At 41.2% G+C, this 26978-nt stretch overlaps 1 protein-coding gene across 5 annotated transcripts in view; it reads left to right on the forward strand.

Annotated features, from left to right (window-relative positions):
* Positions 1-26978, forward strand: part of tspan9a (tetraspanin 9a) — a 176660-nt gene that overhangs the window by 126437 nt on the left and 23245 nt on the right. The gene's annotated exons all lie outside the window — the stretch shown is intronic.

Raw genomic sequence — 26978 nt, forward strand, 5'->3', positions numbered from 1 at the left:
ATGCTGGTTTTACTCTGTTATTACTGAGTCCTAAATGCTAGCATGCTAGAAAACTTGATTAACAGGAAACTTGGAAAGTCATTAATTGCAGGGTAAAATTACAAAGCTCAATGGCTGCACGTTACCTTCAAGGTTATCTCCTTTTGCCTGGAACACTTTCATAAGTGCTGCTACTTTTAGAGTTCTGCTTGGAAATGCATCCTACACTTCAAATTATTACAAAGACCAAAGTTCAACTTCTGATTTGGCTTTCATGTCATGCTTGCAATATTTTGTGTGCATTTGTGTCATTGCTCAATCTTTTGCTATATCAAAACATCTTCATTCACCACCGGCCTTAATTCCTGTATATGTTTCTTTTGCAACTTTGCCACTAAAATGAAACTGGAGTTGAAAGGTTGCTATTATGACACAGTGGAGGAGACTCTCCAGACACCATTCAAATGACCAGAAAAGATCAAAAAGCAGAAAATAAATAAATAGATAACCCATGTTGGGTTGGATATAGTTTTTAATCTTTAAACCATCTCACTTGACTAATAGCCAAAGAAAACCCTTTTCATGCCCTTACAGCAGTACTACCGGTTGCTTGACCTACTATGATTTCAGGTTGGTTCGCTTGAACATGATCTCTTGAGTGCCTTGAATGGGTTCAGCAAAGTTCATCGCTAACTGTGACAAAATTTTATACAGATGCCTAATATCCAATACCACACATGATGAAGTAATCAGATGCCTGCACAAGAATCAGATAGCAAATTTATTGATATACAAATCTGAGACTCTAATCCCCGTCTGTGCTCTGTCTTCTCTGACAGCTACCTTTGGGTCAGGTGTCCAAATGAAAGAGATAAGAAGGTAACCCTCTCAACAGATAAAGGCACACAAAGTCTGATTGCTGAGACAATCTGCACTTGCAAAGACAGTCTGGTTAGTGTGAACCATGCTTCAATCACCACAGCCTTCACAAAGGAATCATAAAGGATAATGCAGAAAGCTGGAAAAAGCCTGCATTTCTAAATGTGGTGCACAATGGTTCTCATCATCGTGCACCACATTACTGGTTGAATTGGATGATTAATCAATAATGTGCCTATTATTAAATCATGTTTTTCTGTATCCAGCCATGCAGAAACAAAGAAGTTCTGCATTATATGCAGTAAACAATTTATTTTGGGGAGCACATACAGTAACCACGGTTCCCTCCTTATTAGATAGACAGGAAATATGAGGAAAGAGGGCAAGGAATGACACGTAGTAAATTGAAGTGGGGACTCAATGCTCAGAGCATTTGCACCCATGTGGTGTGTGCCCTAACCACTTAGATGGGTCACCCAGTAAACAGTATTTGATTAAAAACAATAAATTGCCTGTATCTTCCGTCATCCTCCTGCTTTTTCCCAGAGATCCAGCCAAAACGTCAGCTGTTGTTTATCCCAAACACCCAAACGGAGCCTGGGTTTACTCTTGTGTTGGAATGGAGTACGAGTTGTACCAGAACTGATGGGTACTGCAGTGAAGCAGCCTGCACTGGATGACGGGCTTTTCCTTTAAAGTGAAGTGTGGAGTTGACAAGAAAGGAGACAGGTGTTTACAATATAAATGTCGAGGGGAAGCCAGACAGCTACGTGAGTAGCCATTGGAAAATGATGTTTACGGCAGCACGCTTCCCGCTCAAATCTATAAGCAGCCATCCGTCTGCTTTGGATGTCTGTATCTCCTCAGATGTGCACCACACTACTGGTTTAATGCAGCTGACCTCGCTGTGATGGAGTTTAGGGAATCTGGATTGAATTAGAGTCAGTAAACATCAGCATAATATTTGTTACAGATATCATTATCATTACCTCTGGGCGACATTCTCCACTTTCATTTCTTAGACAGATTCCTACTGACTGATTACAAATAATGGAAGAACTGTACGAATTTGTAATATCATCATCTCCACTTTCACCAAAAGCCAGATGTGTAGTTGGTTTTATTTTTAATTCAGTGCTGCAAGTGTTGCAAAAACATGTCTTCTTTGTAATGTTGATGTATGCGCGTACTTTCACAGATGCATCCTTATGTGTTGTTTTCATGAGAACATCGCTCAGCTGGATGGCTCAGACATTAAAGGAAGATCCGTCCTCAATCATTCAAACATCTCTTTGCTCTTTTTTACCGTGCATATCAGGTTTCATCTTTTCCTGGCAAATACAGTATTTAGCTGGTCAAAGTTCACAGTTAAATTGGTCTTTTCAGTGTTTAAAGTCAAGTTTTAGAGATTACAAATGAACTACCAAGGTGTGATCCACAAATGGCAAAGTTAAAGCAAGCGGTTGACAGTTTGATGAATGAAGCATGGTTAGTCTCTGAGAGTTGTATAAGAATAATGTGTCCAATACAATTATGCATTCTTAACTACCACAGACAGCCGATTATCGTTAGTTTGCATCAAGAAATAAAACAAAAATTATCACATTTTTTATAAATTACTTTTTTAAAGCTCATATTTTCTGTATACATATTTTAAAATAGTTTTTGTGTGAGTTTCCAGCTTTAACACACCTGCAGCCCAGTCAGTGTCAGAGGGAAATATACCAAAAATGTACACGTTATGAATTTTACATAAGCATGAGTAATAATTCAAATGACCTGAAAACTGATAAGATTTAAATTCCGGTTAATTTTTTTTATATTACTTCTTCCATAATGAAGTTTGTCAAAAGATGTTTATTACCCTGCAGTAAATACATAAGCTCTGCAAGTTTTAATGGATGGCAAATTGCAGGTAACTAATATAATTTTCCATTTGTCAGTCATTTGTCAGAGGGCATTAAGGGAAATAACAGTCATTAAAGTAAAAGCACAGACATAAAAGACTGCCATAAAATGGATTTCCAAAAAAAGTAAATTACAGTTTTTAGCCCAAATTAACCTGTATTTTAAAGTGAAATTCACAACATGATAAGTCATTTATTTTTGAAAAACGTGTGTCCTTTTAGCCCGGGTTCCTGGTATGCCAGAAAGTCTACATTAGCTTATGAGACACTATTTGCCTTGGAGCTTCCTAAGAGCTACATAAAACATAACTTGTAAATTCCATGTGTCAGAGTGCTTAGAATTCCTCATTTGTAGTGTTGTATATTTATTCTAACGTCGGTGCGATAAGCACGTGTCTAGAATTTCATTTACCCTGACATTTCCTAACAGAGACACAGAGTCTGGGTCATCTGGGTCATACCACTGACCCACAGTGTTTCTTCCCCCTGACTCATCCTGTGGTTTTAGCAATCATACCTTACCCACTCTGCTAGGATAGCATTTGCTGTTATCATATAGCACAGCCCTTCCATGTCACTCAGTTACTCACGCTCGCACGCCGAGTCACAAATGAATCCGTGTATTCAAAAGCTGACTTCTCAACCAAGGATCCTATTAATCTTCCAGATAAATTAGCACCGTCAACCTTTTACAGCCCTGAAGTTTTAATTTTGACACCCAATTACCTACTCGGGATATAAAATTACCCAAAAATGGTTTGCGATAAAGACGATAAAATGTAATTAAGACACAGAAATATTAAAGCAATCCAACATACTTGGTATTACTTTTCTTAAGGATTCTGCAGGCTGTCGAGAATAGAAAATGTGCTCTGACAGAGGGATAATTGAATTGACCACCTTCACCGCCTACTGCTATCCTCCTTCGCTTCACACCTCTGTGCCGACGGAGCGGATAGTGATTTCTTTGAGCTTTAGAGAGAAAATAGTAAGATGGGAGTGTATTGATCATTCTTTTCAAGAGTGGAGCTTCACAGATCACTGAGTTTCCCAGGCAGCCAACATTTCTGCACTAGAAGGGATGCTCTTCAAATCCAGCTGCTGGTTATCTCTTACTGAGAGTGCAGGGGCTGCTAAGAGGCTTTATCTTATCATTGTCCAGAATATAAATCACCTTTTATGTACCAGCCCTCTTGTGAATAAACAAAACAGAGATTTCAGCTATCCAGCAGTCTGCTTCTTCTTTTCTTGCAGCCTCATCGCCCAAGCCAGCCCAGGCATAGTGAAATGGTATGACAGACGTGTAAAGTTTAAGAACAAAAATGACACTGGCATCAGTTTCCTGTAGTCTGTGTAATAGCAGTTATCCTGCAGTGGAATATAACTAGACAGGGGCAGAGACACGGTCATTAATTATTGATGCCTATGCAGGCAGAGAAGTGAGTGCACAGGTGAGATTTGCAAGAAAAGTTCTGGTGAGCTGATATTTTTCTCACCCTTAACCAACCGTTTGCTTGGGTCAAGCCTCTTTTTGCAGGCACAGTATGAAGCTGTTAATAATGACCAGTTTATTTTAAGATGAGAGCAGTCTGGCAGAACAACAAGGAAATGTGCTGGCAGTCAGGTTACCGGCCCTAAAGGCTTAGCTGCATCACATAATTTGAAAAGATCTGCAACCTACATTCTCGCCCACAATTTGTTTGTAGTGTTCGGCTGTTCGCTGACACTTGCAGTTTGACGTCACACATTTAAAAATAGATAAATATTCGTGCAATCATGTTTACTGAAATCATCTATGTCTTTTTGTTTTGTTGTTTTACTGACTGGCAGGGCAGGGTGATGCGATAGGGCAGCGCTGTTTATGTTATTTAATCTCATTAATGGTGTGTGGATGCATTTTATGTGCACAGATGAAAGGAAAAGAAAAATATGGGTGCATAATACTAGCTTTTCAATACTTTCTCAAATTAGTAACGTACAATGGGTTCATGCCTTAATATTTCAAAAGTGTGCAGCGTGGCAGGGCACCATCTCCCTTGGGGAAACCAAATGCAGCGATGTGTCAAAGCTAGTTCGTCCAACAGTCCGTAAACCGAAGAGTGTGTGTATGCATGCATCTGTTTATATTTCTTTGTGTGAATACCCCTAATAGGCAACCATGCACAACAACTACAGTGTAGTGCTTTTTGTCACAGCCCATTTCCAGCAGCAATGCACCGACTTTGACGCTACATGACCCCCCATGGTGTGTTCTCATCTAATTACAACCCAATTATCTGCACTGTGCAGCTGTGGTCTGGATGCCACAAAGAGGAATAGAGTCTTGACATGCTGACACGGATTGTCTGATTATTCTTTCATATGCGCTGCGTCGTCTCAGATGTGTGCGCGCGTCCGTTTTTTAATAAATGCCTTCTTGACACAGAATGAGAAGGGAGTCGAGCAGGGTTGCTGGGTCAAATGACCAGATTAGTAGCACTAGACTTAGGAGTATATTTGTGTTATAATTTTAATTAGGTCTAACAAATGCACATCGGGAATGCTGGCCGCCTGTTGATTTGTCAGCTCTAATTTCCATTTTCAACCTCCACACTTAGTCCAGCCATTTAATTATGTGTGCCTATGCCAAGAGGCACACATATTACTATTCGTCGGATTTATTATTCTTATTATTATTATTATTATTCTTCAGTTTCCGCCTGAAATTTTGCAGCGAATCTCGCCCCGCAGTTTTGAGACAAGCTTCATATATGTTACCTCATTTTGTGCGGCCGGATCTGGAATGGTGTGCTATGACTTTTGGTGTTTATGAATTTTATAGTTTTTTAAATATTAATATTTTAGTGAAAATTTTCCCACGCTCCTCTGCCAAACAGTTTTGAAAATAGGGTTACATATGTTACATCATTTTGTGCGGCTGGAGCTGGGCTAGTATGGTGTGACTTTTGGTGTTTATGACTTTTATAGTTTTTGAAATATTTAGATTTTAGTGCAAATTTAGGCCAATTCATCTTTTGGCGCCAAATACACAGACTTCATTTGTGGTGTGTGGGCGCCATCTTTTGGTCCCATTGAAACAAATTTCAAACTTCATTTGTGGTGTGTTGGCTCTCTCTAGTGGTATGCCGGGAGTGGTACAGCCTGTCTACCCTTATTTGGATACCGTAATGATGACAATATCAATGGCGCGCACAGCCTCGCTGCTTTCAGGAACCATTGGAGGTTTTAAGGTTGCGCGAACCATTAAATAGTTACGGTAAACACAATGGCTTCTATGCTTGGTGGAAAACTCCATATCCCACAATTCATAGCACACCTCTGCCGAGTTAAACAATGGCGGCCACCACTTCGTTTTATATGTCTTTTATTAGTGTTTCTAGGTCACAAAATCAACTTTTAACATATTTTCAGGCGAGAATGTAGGTGTGTAAACTTCAAATATCTGCTTGTTTTATCATATTAGCGACAGTGCTCTGACGACCTCGGTCCTGCCTGACAGCTAGCCGGCTACCTAGCTAGCTGCCGCACTTGGCTGCAAATGCACAGGAGGGACTCTCTCTCCTTTCACCTCCCGGTCTCTCGCAAATGCTCGCACAGAATCGGAGTTACAGCTGGATGTGGAAAAAATAACTGAGTTGTTTGGTGGTGCTATAATGCGGAGCTACAACAGTGGGCAGCTATCCACGGTGTATGACAGAAAGGACATGCCGCGACCGCCGATCGACCGGTGTTTGCTAACACGGAGGTCAATCGTGGATCAGGGAAAGCGAAGGCAGGAGCGTGAGGTGAACTGAATTTCAGGTAAGAAGTTATGACCTGCACTCTATTTGGGTCAGATATAAACCGAGTTTAGGTGTAGTTTATTTAGCAGCAGTTCTCTTATGTGTTGCTGATAGCCGGCTAGCTAGCTAGCGCCGCTAGCATAGTTAGCTTGTCCCGCTAGCGACCCTTCGTGAAAAAGCACCCAGGCTTGGCTTATATTGAGGCGGGTGAAACTCGTGTCAGCACCCGGTCGCTCGCCTACAGTATGTGTTTTAGCTGGACTTATTTTTCGTTTATATGGGCTGATGATGCTAGTCGATGTGGAAAAAATAACTGAGTTGTTTGGTGGTGGAGCTACATCAGAGGGCAGCTATCCACCGTGTGTGACAGAAAGGACATGCCGAGTGAGAGACATAAAGGCGGTGAGGCTACCGCCGATTGACCGGTGTTTGCTAACGCGGAGGTCAATCGTGGATCAGGGAAAGCGAAGGCAGGGCGTGAGGTGAACTGAATTTCAGGTAAGTTATGACCTGCACTCTATTTGGGTCAGATATAAACCGAGTTTAGGTGTAATTTATTTTCGTTGACCTTTTACAATCGTACTGCCACGGGAGTTTATATACAGCTGTGTGCGCACTAAGTTACTGACATTGGACTTTATTTTATTCATTAGGGTTAGTTCATAGAGTTGCCCTGCCGCATACAAGCGGAATCGTCCCACATTCAGAGAAAACATTATGATTTATTCTGTCGTTCTGAAGCCTCCCCTGTCATTCTCTCGCGTGTTGAAACGTCAATCATGAAACTGATCAATGATCGGCTGTTCGCTCTTATTTATCGCGCTAAACAACAGCAGCACGTTTAAGCTTGATCAGCTGTTGTTAGAATTCTTTTGATTTTAATTTCTAGTATCAGCTGATGTTTGCTGGAGCATGAAGATGAAATCAGGAGATGTCCTTACTGAATCATCAGAGCTGAACTGGTGATGGAGAAACAGGTTTACACTTTAGGTGACATGAATGAGTTGAAAGGAAGTTATGAGTTGCTGACAGCTGGTAACTGTGCAGGGGCGGATCTAGCAAAGCTTTTGCGGGGGCAGCTAGGGCATTAACAGAGAAAGGTGGACACAAAGATATACTTTTCTTTCTTACTCTCATATAAAATGATTAGCTTTTATTAAATAGTTATCTGAATCTCACAACCAAAGTTTGTATAATAATACACAAGATTGGCTGTAGACCATTGTTCATAATTCAGAACACTGTGTAAAAATAACAAAAAACAAAAAGTGAATGCATGTGTGAAAAGTGGTCCATAATGTAATGCTTCAAAGCGTGTTCATGCAAACATTGTCGGGTCTGCCGTGGTACAATGGGACTTCTGCTCATGAACCTGTGTGCACAGCGTCTGCAAATCGGCGCTGTACAAAGTAACTTCATCTTTACACAAAACTGTAAGCTGTCATCTGTGAAGCGTGAGCGGTGTTTGTTTTTACCATAGTTCATGGTGGAGAATGGCTGCTCTTCTGAGTTTTGCTCTCTGTAGCCGTATGAATGGCAACTACAGTGATTAGCAGCGGCATAGGCACACATAAAATTTCTTCTGAAATTTTCGCTTTCTAGTTCACATTGTTATGTCCCAGAGGGACTGATTTGGTACTGATTACAGGGGAACTCATTATAACAAAAAACAACACCTCAGTAAGAATGAAGAGAGCGTACGCCCACACCCTGCATCCCTGCATCAAATGTATTATTCTTATGATGAGACTATTTTTCTCCTACTTTTGTCCTTTCTTGGGTTTTTTTTTCTCTCGGTGTGTGTGTGTGTGTGTGTGTGTGTGTGTGTGTGTGTTTCCACTTTTGCTACAGCAGCCCACATCATCTTTATCTTGTGCTCAGCCTACAGACTCTTAGATCAGCTCTGTTATATGAATCTAAATCGCGTCACCTCTCAGGCCAAAATGATAAAGAGATACAAGAAGCGTGGGAACGTTGCGAGGCTGTTCACCAGAAAACAGGCCAAAGATGCCAATTTAGATGTCATTTTGTCTTGTTTTGAAGTCCAGCTTGTCTAATAGCAGCAGAGAGGAGAGATGTAGCAGAAAGCGCTTATTGCCTCCAGTGCCTTATCATTCACTAGTGCCCAGTAGCTGAATGTAGTGGGCCTGGAGATTGGAGGGACTGTTGGGTAGCAGAAGGTGATTCTTCATTGGGCCACACTGTCTGATCTGTGCTTGGCAGGCAAGCAGACAGACGGGCATTTTCTAAATCCTAACCTGGAGTTATCCAGTGGAATTCTAATGTGAAAACATCTGCAGTGTGGGGGACAGAAGTGAAACTGGGGGTTCCTCCTACAGTGCAGCATCACAATCATATAAGGTCCACTGCATATTTTATTCATAACCACAAAGAGACCAAAAAAACTAACCAAAATCATTTCAAACATTCTGTTAATTAACTGTGAGTTGAAATGCATGCTTAGCCCCAGAGGCTTGGCTGGCTCAGGCATGTGACCTTATTTTTTGGTGCATTTTCCTCAGCAATCCTCTGCCCCGAGAAGGCCACGCTGAGGTTGAAAAGCACTAATAGGGAGACTCGATCAAGAGGAAAATTAAGTGTGCAAAACAATGCTAAATGGGGTGTTTCGCTCCTGTAATGACTACATAAGTCAAGATGAAATGATGGGACATGTGGCTAATGGACAGTGTGGTAGTTGCAATGCATTTCAATATTCTTGTCAGCATGAATTGGATTTTCTTCTATAACATTTTTCAAAATTTTCAGGGTGAGGTGCTGAGCCACGGCTGTGCCATTAATCCATTATATATGCCTCTTCCAAAATGTATGCCATCACATACACAAACACAAACTTTCAGATACTTTAAAGGTCTCTTTTGGCAGAAATCAATAAAATGAGAAATTCACCATAAGTTTGCTAATGTGTTGGCAACATTGTAAGCCAGATTCCACAGTAAAGTAAAGATTTACACAATGAGATTGATAGACGGTAATTTGTGTTGCATTCAAACAGATTTTTCACAGCCTACTTGCTTCACCTGTCTCACAAGAGGTATTGACAGTCATTCATTATTCATCACCCAAATTGCCAGCTCAGTTGCCTGTTGGGAAGATGAATGGAAATAGGGGGAACACTCAGTAACGTGTAGGCGGCTGCCTGAGATTAGAGGAATAAAACTGATGTGACCATCTGAGAACTTTTCCTGACAGAAATCACAAGGTTTAATGTAGCGCATGTTGTGTCGCTGACCTAAGAGTCTTTATTTTTATCTTGCCCATCACCGTCCTTTGACAAATGATAATTGCACCTTCTTTTCTCTAAGCAGTCAGCATGTTGAGCTCCGACCCAAACACGGGCTATGCCGCCCCAAATTGGATTAGGCTCTTCCCCTGGAGAATATATTGTTCAGGTAGTGACAAATTCAGTAGGATTTTTCTGTATGTGCTTCAGGAGCTTTTAAGTTAATTTTGTTTGATGATAGAGATGTGTTAAAAGCTCTCTGTTCCTCTCGCTCTCTCCATATATATATATTTATACACCCCTTCTCTCTCACTCGCGCTCCTTTCCTTCCATTGGGAAACTCACTTCAGATTTTCAATTAGCCAGGGCAAAGTTGTCTTCATTAATTACACAACATTAAGATGATGCAGGAGGATTTTAACAGGCAAGAGCAAGGGAATTATGCAAGGGTCCCCAGAGTGGACCTTTCTCCTGTTGCTCTGGCTGAATGTCCCTCATGTTGCACTTAGCAGGAGCTTTCACTAAATGTGCAAAGTATGAGCATGCCTAAGCTGGGTTTACAGCTGTCTGCTTCTTAATGTCAGTCCATAAAGCATCACTTAAGACCTAGAAGTGCCTAACTCAGTCAGGTTCATAACAAGCTTACTGAGTGGCTGTGTTTGAATTTATGAGATAGGACTTTCCTGTATTTTTTGCGCTCCCAGCGCATTTTTATATTTAACGCTTATCATCTCGAACATTAATGCATTAATTATTAGTAACTGACTTTGTCACATTAAAATGCCTGCTCCCTTAGCCCTTGTAATTTTTTAATTGCAGGTTCAAGGTGATCTGCACAAAATGCAGCATTTTTTCTGCCCTGAGCAGAATATGGAGCAGCATTTAGTTGGTTTGTTTTGTTGTTTTTTTCCTGGTATTCATGACTCCCCACTGAGAAGAGGATCTTTTGCCTCTCTAGCCTCCCCAGTTTTAAATAAGTAGGCAGAAATCTTTCAAAAACACACTGCTCATCCCCTGGCTTACTTATGGTTTTTAATTAAAATTACAGCACGGATCAGCGGCCAAGTACACTCTAATGAAAATGAAGACAGGACGGGTAAGTAAACAGGCGAGACAAGTCTCATCAAACGAATACCGACTCCCATAAAACATCTTCCATGACTCCAACAATAGAAGCATCTCTGCCTATTGCCTCTCTCAGGAGAAAATTTTATCTGTACCCCTTGATTGTCAAGTTTTTCTTGCTCTCCTCGTTATCTTTGAATGTTTATATCGCTTAAATATCATATTCTTGAAAATCTTTTATGTCAGAAAAATCAAATTGCAGCGGAGAGTTGGTAGAATTCAATCGGTGGCTTCTGCTCTTCGCTTGATTTTTTTTTTCATGCATATATTTAATATGCAATTTGCTCATGTGTTATATCTGCATGATGTGTGAACTTCCTGGAGGCTATGCAGAGCAGAGAACCATAACTGTTATGCCTTTATATTCCTCTACTTCCAGAATGTGGCATGTCATTTTAGGCTGTAATGTAGAAGCCACTATAATGAAGTAGCTTGGGAATAGATAGCCATAGATTTGTAATGTCATGGAAGAGGAGCGAGAGAGAGAGGGAGAGAAGATTAGATAGTCAGGAAAGAGCAAGGCATTAATGTCAGCTAGCAAATATAGCTCCGGGTTGTACTGTAGCAGCAGTCCCCTGCCACATGGGAGGAATATAGCAGTGTCAGGTCTCTGTGTGCCAGACCTGATGGATGAGGTGGAGCAACTCGTCAATCACGAGGGCTCCCATTTCTCCTAATAGATCAGCCCTCACTCTGGGGGAGCCTGCCCTCCGTCATGCCAATGCCACTCCAAGGCAGCCAGAAGCCAGTTAGCCTGCAGTATAAATGAGCAGGTTCTCTGACTTTGGGCCCAAAACAACCAGATCCAACTGCAGATTTGTGTTTTTTCAGCTGCTTGCATTCTGTCATTTTTAATTTCTAGTCAGTTCTGGTGACACTGTCCTCCACACAACATGGCGCAACCTGTTATAGTGTTTGACATGATCATAATGTCAGGACAATTAACCTATCTCCAAAGGCTAATGAGAGTCTACGTCTTAATGCGGGTCAGCTGTCATATGCTCTGTGTCTTTGTATTAAAAAACACACCACAGCAGACAACGATGTTAATTTTGCTTTCAAGGCAAATATCAAAAGGTGACTGAAGGTCTGATGCTACAGGATGAATCGATTAACATCTGCGCCGTATGTTTAGAGTCAATTCTTCATCACCTCAGCATTTTGTAAAATGAGTTTTACATATTTTTCGTCCCCCTGTGCATTTTGTATTTTAAGTTCACGGTAAGCTGCCAAACATGGAGCCGCAAAGATTTTTAAGCTTCTAAACAGCTTCGGTTCAAAGTCTTTTCCTACCTTGATACTGTTTACTGTTTCAAGTTGTACTTTTATAAAATGGCATTTTATTGACTGGCAATGTCAAACAAGTCGAGACCCAGAGGAGCTGGCAAACTGACAGCTCAAGGCAGTGTCCCCCCCCACACTCCCCTCGTTCCACTCTCTATACTTGCACCTCATGGAGTACTACACAAAGAGTTATCTTCTTTGAGCAAGAATCTGTGTTGAGCGTGTTAGTACTGACTTCCTGCCGGGTCTCCCCCGAGCCGCTGCATTAAACTTCATCCTCCATACACAGTGCAATGCCACAGTACTGCTCAGGATCCACAGTAATTGCACATGTTAAGTACTTCTCGCTGCATAATCTCTGTCCTCTGCCCTCAGAGCTCGCGCCACACAAATCCAATTTTTAAGGCTCTTTTCTTGCGATGGAGATTTTGGTTTTAATAGCCATTTTTGACAAAAGAGCTAGTTTCAGTGCGAGCGTGCACATTTGCAAATAAACGTTCCATACTTTTATCATAAGCTCTTCAAATATGGAGCTGAAAAGTTTTTTAACTGCACTTTTGTTTCACTCTTTGGCCTAACAGGTGTTAGAATTAACACTCATTTGACTGTCCAGCTCTGCGATAGCGCCCAAAGAAATCTGCGTTTAAATGATGCTGAAGAGGGCTCGTTTCAGTGGGTTCAATTCTGCAAGAACTCCCCAAACTTCACAGCAATCATTCATCCAGCAGCACAGCGGGAGTGAGAGCAGGCTTATGCCTTTTGCATGCAAATCTGCTTTTTGTTTCCTCAAACATGTGTTTCATCACATTCCATTAATTTGTTGTGTGCTCGATTTTATTATGTTTTGATTTCTTAAAGAAAACAATAAATAACAAATACCATCGCAATTAATATTAAAGCACCGTTCGCTTTGAAGACATTAAATAAAATTTGGTGCCAGCGTAGTTAAAATATGATGCGTGTGCTTTGAATTATTCAGCGACATCTGTCATGCTGCAGATGTTGATAAACTGATGTTTCTTTTAAATTTGTGGTTTGTTTTATTACCGCGTGATTAGGGATGGGTACCGGTGTCCGGTGCCATGATGGCACCGGTTCTAACATAAACGGTAGTAACCAGACCGAAAAAGCAGCACATTTCGGTGCTTTATTTCGGTGCTTTTTTTTCCTGAGCCAATTCTAGCCAATCATTTACGTTTCCGAGGATAGTAGGCGGGGCCAGGTTCACGTTCTTTCAGAGCAGAGCTACAGATTAAAACTGCCCAAGGCGAAGCGGTCAAAAGTCTGGCTGTACTTCACAGCAAAAGGTGCAAACTCAGCAGCCTGCAACAAGTGCTTTAAGCTGATACTGTGATACTGTCAAAGGAGGTAACACCTCAAATCTGATGAAACACCTGGCAATGCATAGCGCTTTTTTTTAAAGCCGAGAAACGTGTTTGATATGCGAGACCTTGCACATCACTGCGGGTGTGGTCCCTGTTAGCGGACCTGGGTTAGCAACATCCCCAAAAGAGTAGAGTCCTGGCCCCTAGCCCTGTCAGTGTAGCAGAAATGATGAGGATGATAGCCGTTTCTCTTGCGTGAGTAGCTTCATGTTGTTCGTGTGTAATTAACGTTGAGTAGGCTAACCACGTTATTACATTAATGCATGTAAGGTGAACTAGCAAACACCGTCGTAGTTACATGCACTGTCTTCTTGTTTGATGGCAGATACTCCCTTCACCCTGGACAAAAAGGCTAAAATGACCAAAAGAAAAAGTGGAAAACAGTTAAACATGAGAGGTTTTGGACAAAGTTTGTGTTTTTTCCATTGTTTAAGCATTGCTTCCAGCCAAGAGTGATACCATATATGCCCTATAGCTGCAGAAAAGGCTAACATTGTCCAAAAACCTCTCATGTTTAGCTGTTTTTTGTAAAAGATAACAAAGTTTGTGTTTTTCCATTGTTTAAGCACTGCTTCCAGCCAAGAGTGAGAACATATATGCCCTATAGCTGCAGAAAAGGCTAACATTGTTATCTTTTTTGAACATGAGAGGTTTTTGGACCAATTTTGTGTTCTCCATTCTTTAAGCACCGGTTTGAGCACCGTTTAAGCACCGGCACCGTTTCAAAAGTACCGGTTTGGCACGGTATCGGATAAAACCTAAACGATACCCATCCCCTACGCGTGATTAATTGATTGTGTTTATACATGTATAGAAAATTAGTCTTTATCAGGCTTCGTTATGACCTGCACTTTTTATGGTAGAATTCAGTGAATTTTCTGCCAGCAGAAAACTTTTATTTGCATTTTCTGTCTCGTGTTTTTGTTGAATAAACAAACACCCTGTTATTGATCTGACTTAATGAGAATCCTCTTTGACATCAACCTACGGGATATGCAGAGAGTGCTTGACTAATAACCACAACCTAAAATTCTTACAGTATTATTCAACACACTGTGTGTGCTCTGTCTCTTATTTCTTTTCTTTAGTTTTGTTTCTTTTTGCCTATTTCTCTTGGTCAGCAGGGAGCTGATCAAACAGCTGCTTGAAAGCGTTTCTCTCAGTGTTGCGTTCAAGCTCGCTTATAACCTTCTGGCCACGTAGAGTTCATGGAGACAATCAAATATTTTGAAAGGTCATCATAATAACAACTCTGTCGAGAGGTCACACATTTAACATTTCTAGCAGGATCATAGTAGAGTGAACTTCAAAATAAAATAATTATTGCCTTTAGATGACTCACAATGCCAAGCTAGGTGAGATTTCTGGGAAAAATAGTCTGGAACAACTTGACTTTATAATTTTGTCAGAATTTAGCAGCAGGGTCAAATGTGTTATTTTCATCTCCAGTCAGCTTTTTGTGCAGAAAACAATCTGCTTTTCTCCATAGTTTTTTGTTATTGTTCAGATAATTGCATTTCTGAGATTCTGCAGGAGCATATTCAGTTATATGGTTTAAATATGCTATTTGGTGTATGGAAAGCTTTTTCTTCCCCCCTTTGTTTGTATGTTTATCCAGTGAAAGCACAGCATGTGTGGTGTTTGGGGGGAAAAGATAACCTGTCATGACAACAGGCTGCCTCACAGTATCTTAATCTGTGATATTTTGTGTTGTGGGAAAGCACCAGAGAGGAGCTGGGTTAAGGTGAGTTTTCTTATTTGTGTTGATAAGGGTAAAATGTAACTTTTGATAAAGATTTGATAGATGTCCAAGAATCTGTAAATGCACATTTTGTGACCTTGAGAAGCCACGACAACAGACATAAAGAATCCGGCCAGTCTGGCCTTCGAAGAGCTTGGAAAGCGGTTTAATTCTTCCAAACGAATCCACTGACCTCTCCTCCTCCTCACCAAATTCTAATTCACAAAAACCTCTAAGGTGTATTAACATTTTCAGAAACATTTGAAAGCTTCACGACACGAAATGATTTCTTTTGCCCTCCCTATCGACAGACACATCCTGTAGATACTTAAGCGAGGTTGATTGATTGTGCAAGGTGACGCCCTTATTTGCCCTTCAGTCTGACCGTCACAGTTAAGGACTGATCAGGGGAGCATTTGAACTTAACGCAAAGCCTGTATAGTGCCCACTCTACTCCGAATCTCAGATAAAAATAATAAAACGTGTATTTCACGTGCCGCTCATTCACGTTCAGCTGATCTCACTCTGGCTGACAAAAGCAATTTTAGTTAAACTTGTTCAATTTTAATTGGAATCGCTCTCGCTGGACTGTAGAAGAACTTCTCTCAGTCGGTCTGTTAATCTTGGCCGTCTGCCGTAAAGGTCTTCATTTCCACAATCCTTCCTATTTGTGCTCAGCTAATAAGGATTACCACCGAAAGTCTGTTTACTAAGCTAACTATGAGCAGAATGGATGACAGATGTAGCTTAAGTTAGGTAATCATCCATGACATTTAGAGAAATACACCTCTGCTCCACCTGCACTTTTACTCCGCCAACCTTTACTCGCAGTATAGACAGCAAGCGCAAAATGTGACTTACATTAATGACATCACCATTTTACTGACAAACCGCTTTTTCATGTTTATTGTCCACACATTTGTTTTTTGCCATGGTTGTCCATACAATATATGACACATGCATAATGATCTTAATAATTACCGCATAATGATGAATTTCTTTTCATCTCTAACTGGTTATTGCTTCATTTGGAGCACAGAGAAAAAAATGAAAGCTTGTGTTTTCTCTCATTTTTATTTATGAGCAGTGTATGAATGAAATTTCCTGTCTGCACTTAATCACCAGTGATGAGTGCTTGTCCAGAGTCTGAAGATCAAGCTTAATGAATGTCTTTCCATTTTCATTATAGGGAAGGCCATCAGAGTATCCCCTTGTGATGCAAATTGGCAAGAAAGAATGAGATGAAATTTAAGTGCAGTGAAAAATACACCCAACACTTACTACTGCCGCTGCTAAAGAATGTGCTTTTCTGTCGATATACAAAAAGCCATTCGGTATGGCGTAATAGATTTTAATGCTTTTCCTCATCTTTGTAAAAAAGCATTTTCTCCCACCTCAGGGTGAGAAGAAGCAGCTGCATCAAAAAGTGCAGCGTTCTCAAGCCTGAGCGAGCATCAGTGGGGCTTCCTCCTTGTCAGCTTTACATTATGAATACATTTTGGGGTTCTTCTGTTTAAGATGTAAATCTGTCCAACTTTACATTAAAGAACTGAAATTGAAACCCCGTAAAAAATTGTAAAAGTTTGCTGTCTAATACATATTGTGTACTGTGCTTAGTGCTATCCAGACTGCAATGGGGCCTAGATATCTGCTATATTTTTGAATGCCAGTAGAGATTTCATAATGTTTGAAATTCCATCATCCCATTTGTTTTTCTAAAGAGGCCAAAGTTTTTCATTTTGGCCACAAAGTTGCGGAAATATTAAAAACTGGATTCAGTATTTGTTCTTCTTTTTAAAAAAAAAAAAATAACTGTGAAATTTAAATTTTCATTTGATCGTCTTTTCATCTGAAAGGCTTAAAGTTGTGCTCAGAGTGAAACAGTCCAAATGTTACCCTCATGATATTCAAATGCATCAAATAATCAGTGTACGCACACACTAGGATAACATTAGCTAGTCACACATACATTAACTGTGTGTTTGCATTCAGCTCAGCCACGCTAATCATGTGTGTCAGCGCTTCCTGTTATTTCTTTATTCTTGTATCTTACACATATGATGCAGATTCTTAAAGCTCCCGGGAATTTCGCAAGCAAGACTTTACGTCAGTTTGTGCTGCCCCCTGGTGAATTTACGCCTAATGACGTCTTTACATTCATTTTGGATGCAATCATACTGCCTTGCCCTCTGTGCAAACACACTATTTCAGTTAAAAACTTGCATATATGAATAATAAATAACACCCTTGTTCTCCTCAGTATATTCACTGATACTTTTTTTTAATATGATCATAGAGACTAATCTTTTTTGAATACATGATTTTCTGATTTGTAACAGTGTTTCCATTCACAGTGATCTTGTGTTGCTCATCCACAGTGACCACTGCCCAGCAGCTTCATTAATTAGAACTTCAAACACCACTATGCTGTCATAGTGGGAGTGATATGCCTGTGACATTGAAAAGATGGTTGAAAAGATGGTCACACTCCAGCTAAAGTCCTCTGCTCACATGCGCCGCATAGCCTCACTCACATTAACATCATCCAAAATACTGAGCTATTCAGATCATGTATCTGGTATCCCACAGGCATGTTCCCTTTCAGTCACAGAGGTAAATGGTTGACCCCCCCTCACTATGTCCCCTACTGCCCTGATTTTCAGATCTGCACCTGAAACTCTCAGCAATCTACCAACAATTAATGCCTCATTATCCTCATATATACTGCATTGATTCCCTTCATCTCCTTATCTCACAGGGGAAATTCTGTTCTGATTTGTGTCATGGAAAAGTGTCTTGCTCCATTATGCCATTGGCTGATTTTAGATTAAAGAACTTGCGCTACACCACCGCAAGCCTTGTGACAGCCCCCCAGCCCGGTCCCCTGAATGAGCTAGCTTGCCAGTGTGCGTCTATATATAACCACCTCAATCAGCTCAGTGGCTAGTTGGACTTTAGCTGACCTTACTGCATTATATGGACCAGAGGGACCCGTGGCTTTACTGACCTAGGCCTGTAAACCTAATGCTCTTTGTGGTGAGCAGCTATTCAGGTCTTCTCATGGAAACACTGGCAAATGACCAACTGCACTGACAGGACACGCCTCCAACATTAAAATATCTATTTTTCTTAGGTTGTCTGCGCCTTTATTTAAAGTTAAAGTTAATTAGTTAAAACTATGTGAAGATATGCATGTTTGAGCTCAACTTGCACAAACATTTGCAACTGCAAATAAACAGCAACAACAATTTTATGAGGCAAAGAAACCACAACTTTGCAGATCTTTGCTGGTTTCCCATAAGACTTGTGTCTTTGCTACACTGGGCTGGGATAGATTTAATTCTCGGGGATCTTTAAGAATAACTTCTTTGAAATTCAAGGTGGGTGACACAGAAGTGCAAGTGTCAGTCTGCTTCTGACGTTTCCAAGGAGAGCACTGCAGTGCAAATCTCTGCCTAAACTCTATGCTTGTCTGGGTACAATAACTTAGGTCAGCATCTCTTAGGAATTGGTATACTCTTTTTGGTCGTAAAGAGAAAATAACATTACCAACTCCTGGAAACTCACAGGCTCCAGGTATTTATTTATAACTGCTTGAGGGGACTCTCAACAAATGATGAACCCGTTCAGCTGTCAACTCCCACATAAAACTTGTAGCCTGCAGTTTCTCCTCCTCACTCTTCAGTTTGCATTTAAATGACTACACGTCAGTGTAAAAGAAGAACTTGCATAGCAGGAAATCACAGGCAGAGTATTTGCTTCCTCGTGTCATTTGTCTTCCTGGGACCTGACCTAACTTAGCCCCCTGACCTGCAAGAGAGGTAGAGGCAGAAAGACCATGAGAAATAAGTTGTCTTTATTTTAATCGTTAAACCCGACCCACAATGTTCAGTGTAGCGATTACATGGAAAATCCAGAGAAAAGACTCACCAATGTGAGTAATCATCTCAACGTCCGTGAGACGTACAGAAACGGGGAATGGGAAGCTGATTAATGAAGATACAGTAGTAATAGGAATTTGTAAAGGATTTGTATCCCATCGTGTTGCTCGGTAATCATGTTTTTAGGATGCAGTTTGTCCGCCTGTGTGAAATCCCGTTTGTCAGCAAGAGTTTATCCACACGAGAGCTGCTCAGCCTCAACTCTCAAATATATCATCACAACATTTTGAGGATGGGTAAACAAAATCTTGTATCGTCTCATCTAATCGTGTGACATCTTATCTCGAAAACACCCCCTCAAATTGAAAAATCAACTTTTTCTACTCGTAAATGAAAGTGAATTTCTCTCGCTTTGCACTTTCTGCTGTGAATAGAGAAAAAAGGGAATTTAGCCAACAAAATTAGGATACGAGGTCTTGTACTTTACTGAAACTCTTACATATTTGATGACTTTGATGTTAAAAAGGCTTCGTCCCACTTCTGTTTTTTGTCCTTACTTTGAGCCTTTTGGCTCCTTTGATTTTAGATAGCTGGGCTTCAAAGTAGGTCTGTGATCATGTAAGTTATTTTAAGCAAGATGGCAAAGTTGATGCACGACTGGAGAAGGGAATAGCTGGTCTTTCAGGGTCACCATATTTTATTCCTGAGGGTCCTTGACGAAACATTGCTCTCTCCTGGTGTGACTCATGCGTCTGGCTCAAGACCAAACTAACAGCCAGTGTGGCAGGGCGGCGATCACGTACAGAAATTACACACAATATTCTGTTGAAAGTAATCCTTGTCTTTGAACTCGTGTCTGATGACAGGCTGGGCTCCACTGGAGCCACTAGAATTTTTCAAATGATGACTGGGGGACACTTGGGGAAACTGCTAAGTGAAATACATAATCAGCGCACTGGTGCACAGATACAGCGGCCCTTCTCATACTTAGTGCACATAGGTGATTATATTTACTTTGAAGAAACTCTTCCCCAAAAAACTGTGATACAGAATCAAGAGTACATGTATAACTTTATACGCAAAGTGAAAATTATGCAAATAAATGACTGTATCTGCAGGTCACGTTGGAGACTCTGATCCGGTAAAATGTCCTCATTTGTTGATTGATGGAAAGTGGTAAGAGGAGAAATGTAGGAGTGCTAACTTCACCTTACTCTGCACCAGCTGGCCAAGTCTTCTCAGATTGCGCCTATGATTACCGTTCACCTCCTAACTGGGTAACAACATGTATGCATTTGAAAGAGTTGGTAAGACAAGCTCAAGGCAGGTTCATAAAGTGCCAAGTATTTGTTTTCTGACAGACGTTAATTCACATCTAATGAGCATTGATTTATTCCTGTGCCGTTCTTGGAGCAGGCATTGATCCATATGTTCCTCTTTCAGGCTGTCACCCGTGCTAGTTATCCTGTCCCCAGAAAACAAGAGCACAGTGTTGAGTGATTAGCACTTGCTCCTTTCTAAAAAGGAAGAAATGCTAATCTAAAATTTACTCAAAGTAGGAGGTAGGACCCGTGGCAGTTGATAACTATCCAGCGGAGGTCACTGACAAAGTCGTAATGCAGTCTCCTGGATGTAATAAAGCTGCCTGAAAGAAGGCTCGTTCTCTCACCGTCCCCGTCTCGTAAATAATACAGCTATGATTGCATCACAACATCACAACAATAGAGGGATTGATGATCACCATTATTTAGTGATCTATCTCTTTGTGTGGTCCACTGGCTTGGGATGAGGGGCTGATGGCCATTGGAAGGTTGGCTGACCAGAAAAGAGTAGTTACACAGTCCATTTCCCCTCTGTGCTAATTAGCATGTCAACTGTAAAGGCGCCTCCAATGAGGCGTTCAGGGGGGAATAAAAGAAGAGGAAAGGAACAGGGGGCAGAGCCTGTCAAGGAAGCTTTTCTGTGCCATCAAGCTGCCACTAAAATCTGACCTTTACACCAGTCAAGAAGGGAAGTCTGCATTTATCGGAGGCAAGCGTTCGGCGATGGGGGGTTGTCATGTTGTTGTTGATGTCAGACCTAAACCCACTGGTTCTTGGTATGAATGAAAAAGTCGAAGAAAGATCTTGCGCTGACTGAAGGTCATTTCTGTTGCCGTGCATGTGTGTTCTCACATAGCAGGAGATGCACAGGAAACTTCAGATTTGTCAAATGTCATCCCACTTGAGCTGTTTTTTTTAATGGAAAAAAGAAGCAGTAGGATTCAGAGAAAGTGGAGAGGTATAACGGGAGACGGCATCTGCAACAGCAACACTGATTAGTACTGCACCATATGGCAGTGGAATGACATTTGAGGCATATTAAAAGTTAGAAATTTCAAGTTTTATTGTTGTTAAAGCCGAAGGATTCAAGGATCGTACTTTTTGTTTATGCTACAGCTGTCAATGCTTTATCTATATTGCATCAATTCTTTATTTTTTTTCTTTTACTTCAAGAATACATTTTCAGAATGATGGATGACCGGAGCATCTTGGCCTTTAGACAATATTCGGGTGTTGTCGCTGTCATGTCCAAAGGTGAAATAGAATTACTTCCCGCTGTTCCCTCTGGATGAGGCGCAGATGCAGACAGAGCATCATCAACATTCAAACAGTGCTCACAGACACACTGCACCTCCATGAATACAGATTGCATCTCTATATTGGTTAATGTAAGGTCTTGTTTTCATTCTGCGTTCCCTCACACTCTAAGTTTATTATTCCAGAATGAATCGCTTTGGGAAGACATTTACAGGATAAGGTCAATTTTCTGGGATTTCTGAACTGGAGGCTAAAATGGAGAAAGAGGTTCTGCAATATTCCAGCACAGCAAATTCCTCAAGTTCTCCCAGTCTTTCCTAATGTTGTATGAATTATTGCAAACAAGCAAGCAAAATGCTACATTTGTGCAGCGCTTTTCACAGACAAAGCGTCACAAAGCTAATACACGGTATGCAATAGCAAAATTAATAGTAGCATAAAATTAAAAAGTCAGAAGGCAACAATGAAGAGGAAGACTCAAATTGAAAGATTTAAAGCAATAAAAAATTAAACATAAGAACAAAACTTAGACTTACTGCATGAGTTTCAGCACAAACTGCAAATTTTTCGAGTAAAATCTGTGAAGAAAAGATCTGAACAACATAAAAAAAATGAAGTGTCATTGTGACAAATAAGATGCAACACAACAAAAAGCTCAGCTGTAATGTATACCATCAGGATGGTTCAACGTATCATAGAAAAGGGTGTAAAAGCGTTATCAAACATCGCCTTTTCACAGGTGTCTTTAAGGCAGCTGAATGATGAATAAGTGTCTATATGAAGAGAAAAAAGGTATCCTTTCCAGATGCAGTGAAAATGTCATTTACCCTGTGGTGTGGCATGCAGTGTAACTATTGATTATATGTCTTTCAATCTGAATCTGCTCTCTTCTCACTAGGCATCTGCCTCGTGCTCTGGGTTTCACTTAAGCGGATGTGCATATTTTGCATCTTCATCTTCCCTCTGTCCCTCCAGGGATGCATAATGCCTCGCATTGCATAACAGGAGTGTTTCCATTCACAGTACTCCTGCTCCAGGAATAAACATACGCTTATGTTCACAATTTTACTTTTATGCATTTGTTAAAAATTTGTTCCACCCTTCTGTTATTCATCTGAAAGCACAAACGGTGAATAGACTAAGCACATTTTTGCACAGCTCATGCTGTCGCTTCACCCCTTCATGTTTGTTTTGGGTTCTGGCCACCACGCCCGTTTCGGAAATCAAATCCCTTCTGTTCATTAGGAGTGTTGGTAAGCATTGTGGTGAAATGTTATATGCTGCGTGTTTGCACCAATGTCTCTAATGGGATCTTGGTTGGCTGTGCAGTACACAGACCAACCCCACAGCAAGGCTGCACGCCCACTCCGTGCAGTGAAATGAGATAATAAACCATGTAATACACACACATCTGAATGCACAATAAAAACATTACTTAGTATCATTTTTCTCCCCGAACAGCTTTCAGTGAACCCAGCAGCAATTTTTGCACAAGGTTGTGCAGACTGGCCCTGTAGCTAAAACCACAACAGTGTTTGTTAGTTGCCCAAGTGTTTCACTCATTTTCAGGGAGAAAGCCCAAGGCTGCTTTTCACCTCATTTTAGGCATGCGACTGTCTGGCACTTGAAATATATTTGAAATGACATATTTTACTCTTCAGGCATTTTCAAACACAGCCAGCCAAGGTCATCAGTTCATCCCGGGAAGTCCGTATGCCGTGATTGATTGATGTTGTAAGTGGAGGTTATTGTTTGTTTGTGGTTTTCTGAAATGAGGACACACATTGGAATTATTATGGTCAGTCACTTTAGCGGGTGACACCCTTAGGGGTACATTTACAGAAGCTGGTGCCCTGCTCTGTGACACTGAGTCTTGGGATTTGTTTTGATGACCTGCAAGGAGCCGAGAAATCTGCTGAGGGCGGCAATCTAGCTGCCGTGCGGTGCATTAGGGATTTTCCGTTTCCTCGAGCCCTTTGGTCCTGTGCTGCAGGTGAACAGGTGGACTGTTCGACCTGTCGAATACACGTGCACCTCTGCTGAGCCAGCACACTCATTTAGCCCTCCAACTAGTGAAACTCAATGGGAGACTGTCCAACCGTTTGCCTGTCTCTTAGGATTTTCGGCATGGCTGCACTGGCAGACCGGAGTGAGATATTTATACGAGCCAAATGTTTGTGTGCCTCTACAGGCAAGGCAGTTTATGTGGAGGAAAACAGCCACTCATAAAAAGGCACTGCTTTCACATAAATAGATATTTATTTTTCTAACGTGTTCCCGTTTTATTGTACGCAAATGCCTCGTAAGATATTTTCAAGCACCTTGGATGTCAACAGAGTGGCAAAATTCACATTTAATTAGCTCCTTGTGTGAGGAACATCTCCCCCTCTTATTAGCTCCATTTATGTATTTATATCTCATTGTCCTCATTAGAACATCACTGGGATTTTTTATGGTCCTTCATCTCTTTAAAACACTAAGTACACTGGTTTTCTGTGCATTGATTCAGAGCTGACTTGGATGAGATAGCTGTAAGACAGTGCAGCTGCCATCCCTGCAGCCAGCGCGCATCTGCAGCATGAAGAAGTAAAGGAGCTTTTCTCTCCAGTGGCAGTGTTTGTCTGTCTTCGGATCAGGGCTTTGGTCTTTGGCTGTGTGCTTTGTAGTCTGCGCTTGGCTTGCAGGCCCCATTTCCCTGCGCATCTCTCTGAGTCTCCATCCACGTTCTCACTCTCTGACTGGCTGTGGCAAGCAGAGCCTCATCACTTTATGGCCCCAATCGCAGATGACGTTCTTCTTCCTGGTGCTCTCCTACTTGTTGTCAATGCATAATTGAAGTGCCTCTGGGTTCTCAGGCTGATTGAAGAGTCTTGTTAGGATGGTAAAGATCTAACAGCGGAATTAGTCAGGGATGTCTAATAGTTTTTCTCCTGCCATTGTCGTGGCTTTCTTTCTTTTGGTGTCTTGTCCTCTAACGGTAGAGAATGTTGTCAGGTGTGAAAGAGTGTGAATGTGTCAGTGCAGACAGCAGGGATAGCTTTGGACAGGCAGAGAAAGGCTTGTCTGTCTTTAATCCTTCCTGGCACGATTGATTTAGAGTCACTTTGCTGTGAATAGACCTTTCAGCTCTTCTCGGGAGAGATGGGGAGACATGGCGAGCCCTGCATCATTGATAGGTGCATCACTGAGGGCCCCTAAATGCCGTAGTCGAGGCCCAGACTGCCTCGGTGGGAAGCTGAGGCATCCAACCAGAACCGGCACAGCACTGCAACATTTTGGATGCTTGACTAAACACGTGATGGACAGTGGAAAGGCTTCCTCTATGGAAACATATCAGCGCAGAATTGAAAAGACAAGTGTTTTTGTCACATTATAAGAGCGCACGGGCAAAAGCTGAAAGTCAGTTGAGATCCGCAGACACTGTGCACTTGACCCCATAAAAGTTCCGTTACCTTCGAAATTAAGTGTATCTGTTCATAGAGAGCAGCATACCGTCTTATCACTCACTCAGTCAGTCAGGCAGCACGAATTCTCTCACACTGCGTGATTTCGCCAGGATCCCCTCGGTGAATGAAACTTTAACTTAGGCAGATATAGCTTTTTTTAATCTTACATTCCACATCTGTCATCCCTCCTCAGAATTCATGCAGTGTTTATTCTGAGCCTGAAAGCACCTCCACCATTGCAGTTTCTGTGAATAATTTACTTGTTATACAACTCACATTGGCTGTACAGCGTTCGCGGGGGAATGGCTAGGATGCCCCCAGAAAGCCTGGGGAGACAGAAGGTGGCGAGTTTTGCTGAAAAGCTGTATATGGCCTACAGCTTACCTCGTCTAGCATCACAGGGCAAAGAAATATAGTGAAACATGTAGGTCACATAATGTTTTTATTCATAAATGTATCTTTTGAAGCAGATTTGCTTGTGTTTTCTTCAATATTTATGCATCTTACAAATTCCAGACACTGTCAATAGGAATGTATTTGTATTGTGTTGTACATCCGAAGTGTTTGAAATGTCCTCCTTTAGAAATAATCTGCTTATTTGTGCTTTCTAGATGAGCATTTACAATATACCTGGCCTGCAGCTGTTAAATGGCTTTACACTTGTATTCAGCAAAAAGCGGTCAATAGGCATTGTGAGAAGTCACAGTATGATCCCTGCTATTGACAGTTTTTGCCTTTAATGCACTGTTTGTTCTCATTCAAGTCTTCAGCAGCTTCCTTTAGGTATGCCAAAACCAAGGTGAGTCAAAGAATAAACCAGGAGTGATGATGTGAAAAATATCTACCACCCTTCATTTTCTTTTGTTTGGCCAAGTTTGGCCACCATGGAGGATGGATAGAATGGAGAATTTATTTATCAGGAAGGAGTCTTAAAAAAATAACCTTGTCTGACAGGCACACGCAAACACTCTCTGTGGAGGGTCTATCCTTAAAACGATTCCTTGTCCTTCACAGCGTGCTTCAAATAGGACCTTTTCCACTCACTGGGTAGAAAATACAGATCTTTACTGTCTTTACTTTAAGGCTTTGTCACCTTTATTTGATGTTTACAGTTGATTTATTATGTTTGTTGTTCTGTGATTCTCTCTCGCAGCTGGCAGGGTGTTGTTCTTATGTGATAAAATGAATCAGTGGCTTGCGAGATCATCTGGCGAAAATTGAAAAATCTTCTTTTAGCCGCGATGAATATCCTCTGTCTTCATTTCAGTGCAAAATCAATGCCGGCTTAAGCAGAAGACTTTGTGTGCCGGAGTGGGGGAGGTTTTTTTGTTTTTATTTTTCTGGTGAAAAGAAAGATGGAGTTGCAGTAAAAGGCGAGGGGGGGGTTGTTAAGTGATAAAGTGGCTCCATCTTTAGCAGTGCAGTCAGGCTGGCATTTTCACCAACTTTATGGTTTATTGTGCTCTAACGGTACAATTGCTTCCTAATTACAGGTGTAAATATAGCAAAGCAAATATCTGTAACATGTTTTTTCAGTTTATCACTTATTTAGTCTCAGCTGCAGTGAATTTGGTAGCTTTGACAATCTTTCTCTCTCCAATACACATAACACACTCTGAACTTCAAAAACTCATTCAACTGATATCAAGCTCTTGCGATGAGTGCAGTCAGAAAAGAAAGTAGTACTTTGACAAAAGCTGTCATTCTTTATGACAGGACGCGACCTCTCACAGGGACCGTTGTGTGAAA

Source organism: Oreochromis aureus, linkage group 7, assembly GCF_013358895.1.
Source record: "Oreochromis aureus strain Israel breed Guangdong linkage group 7, ZZ_aureus, whole genome shotgun sequence".
Classification (NCBI taxonomy): Eukaryota; Metazoa; Chordata; class Actinopteri; order Cichliformes; family Cichlidae; genus Oreochromis; species Oreochromis aureus.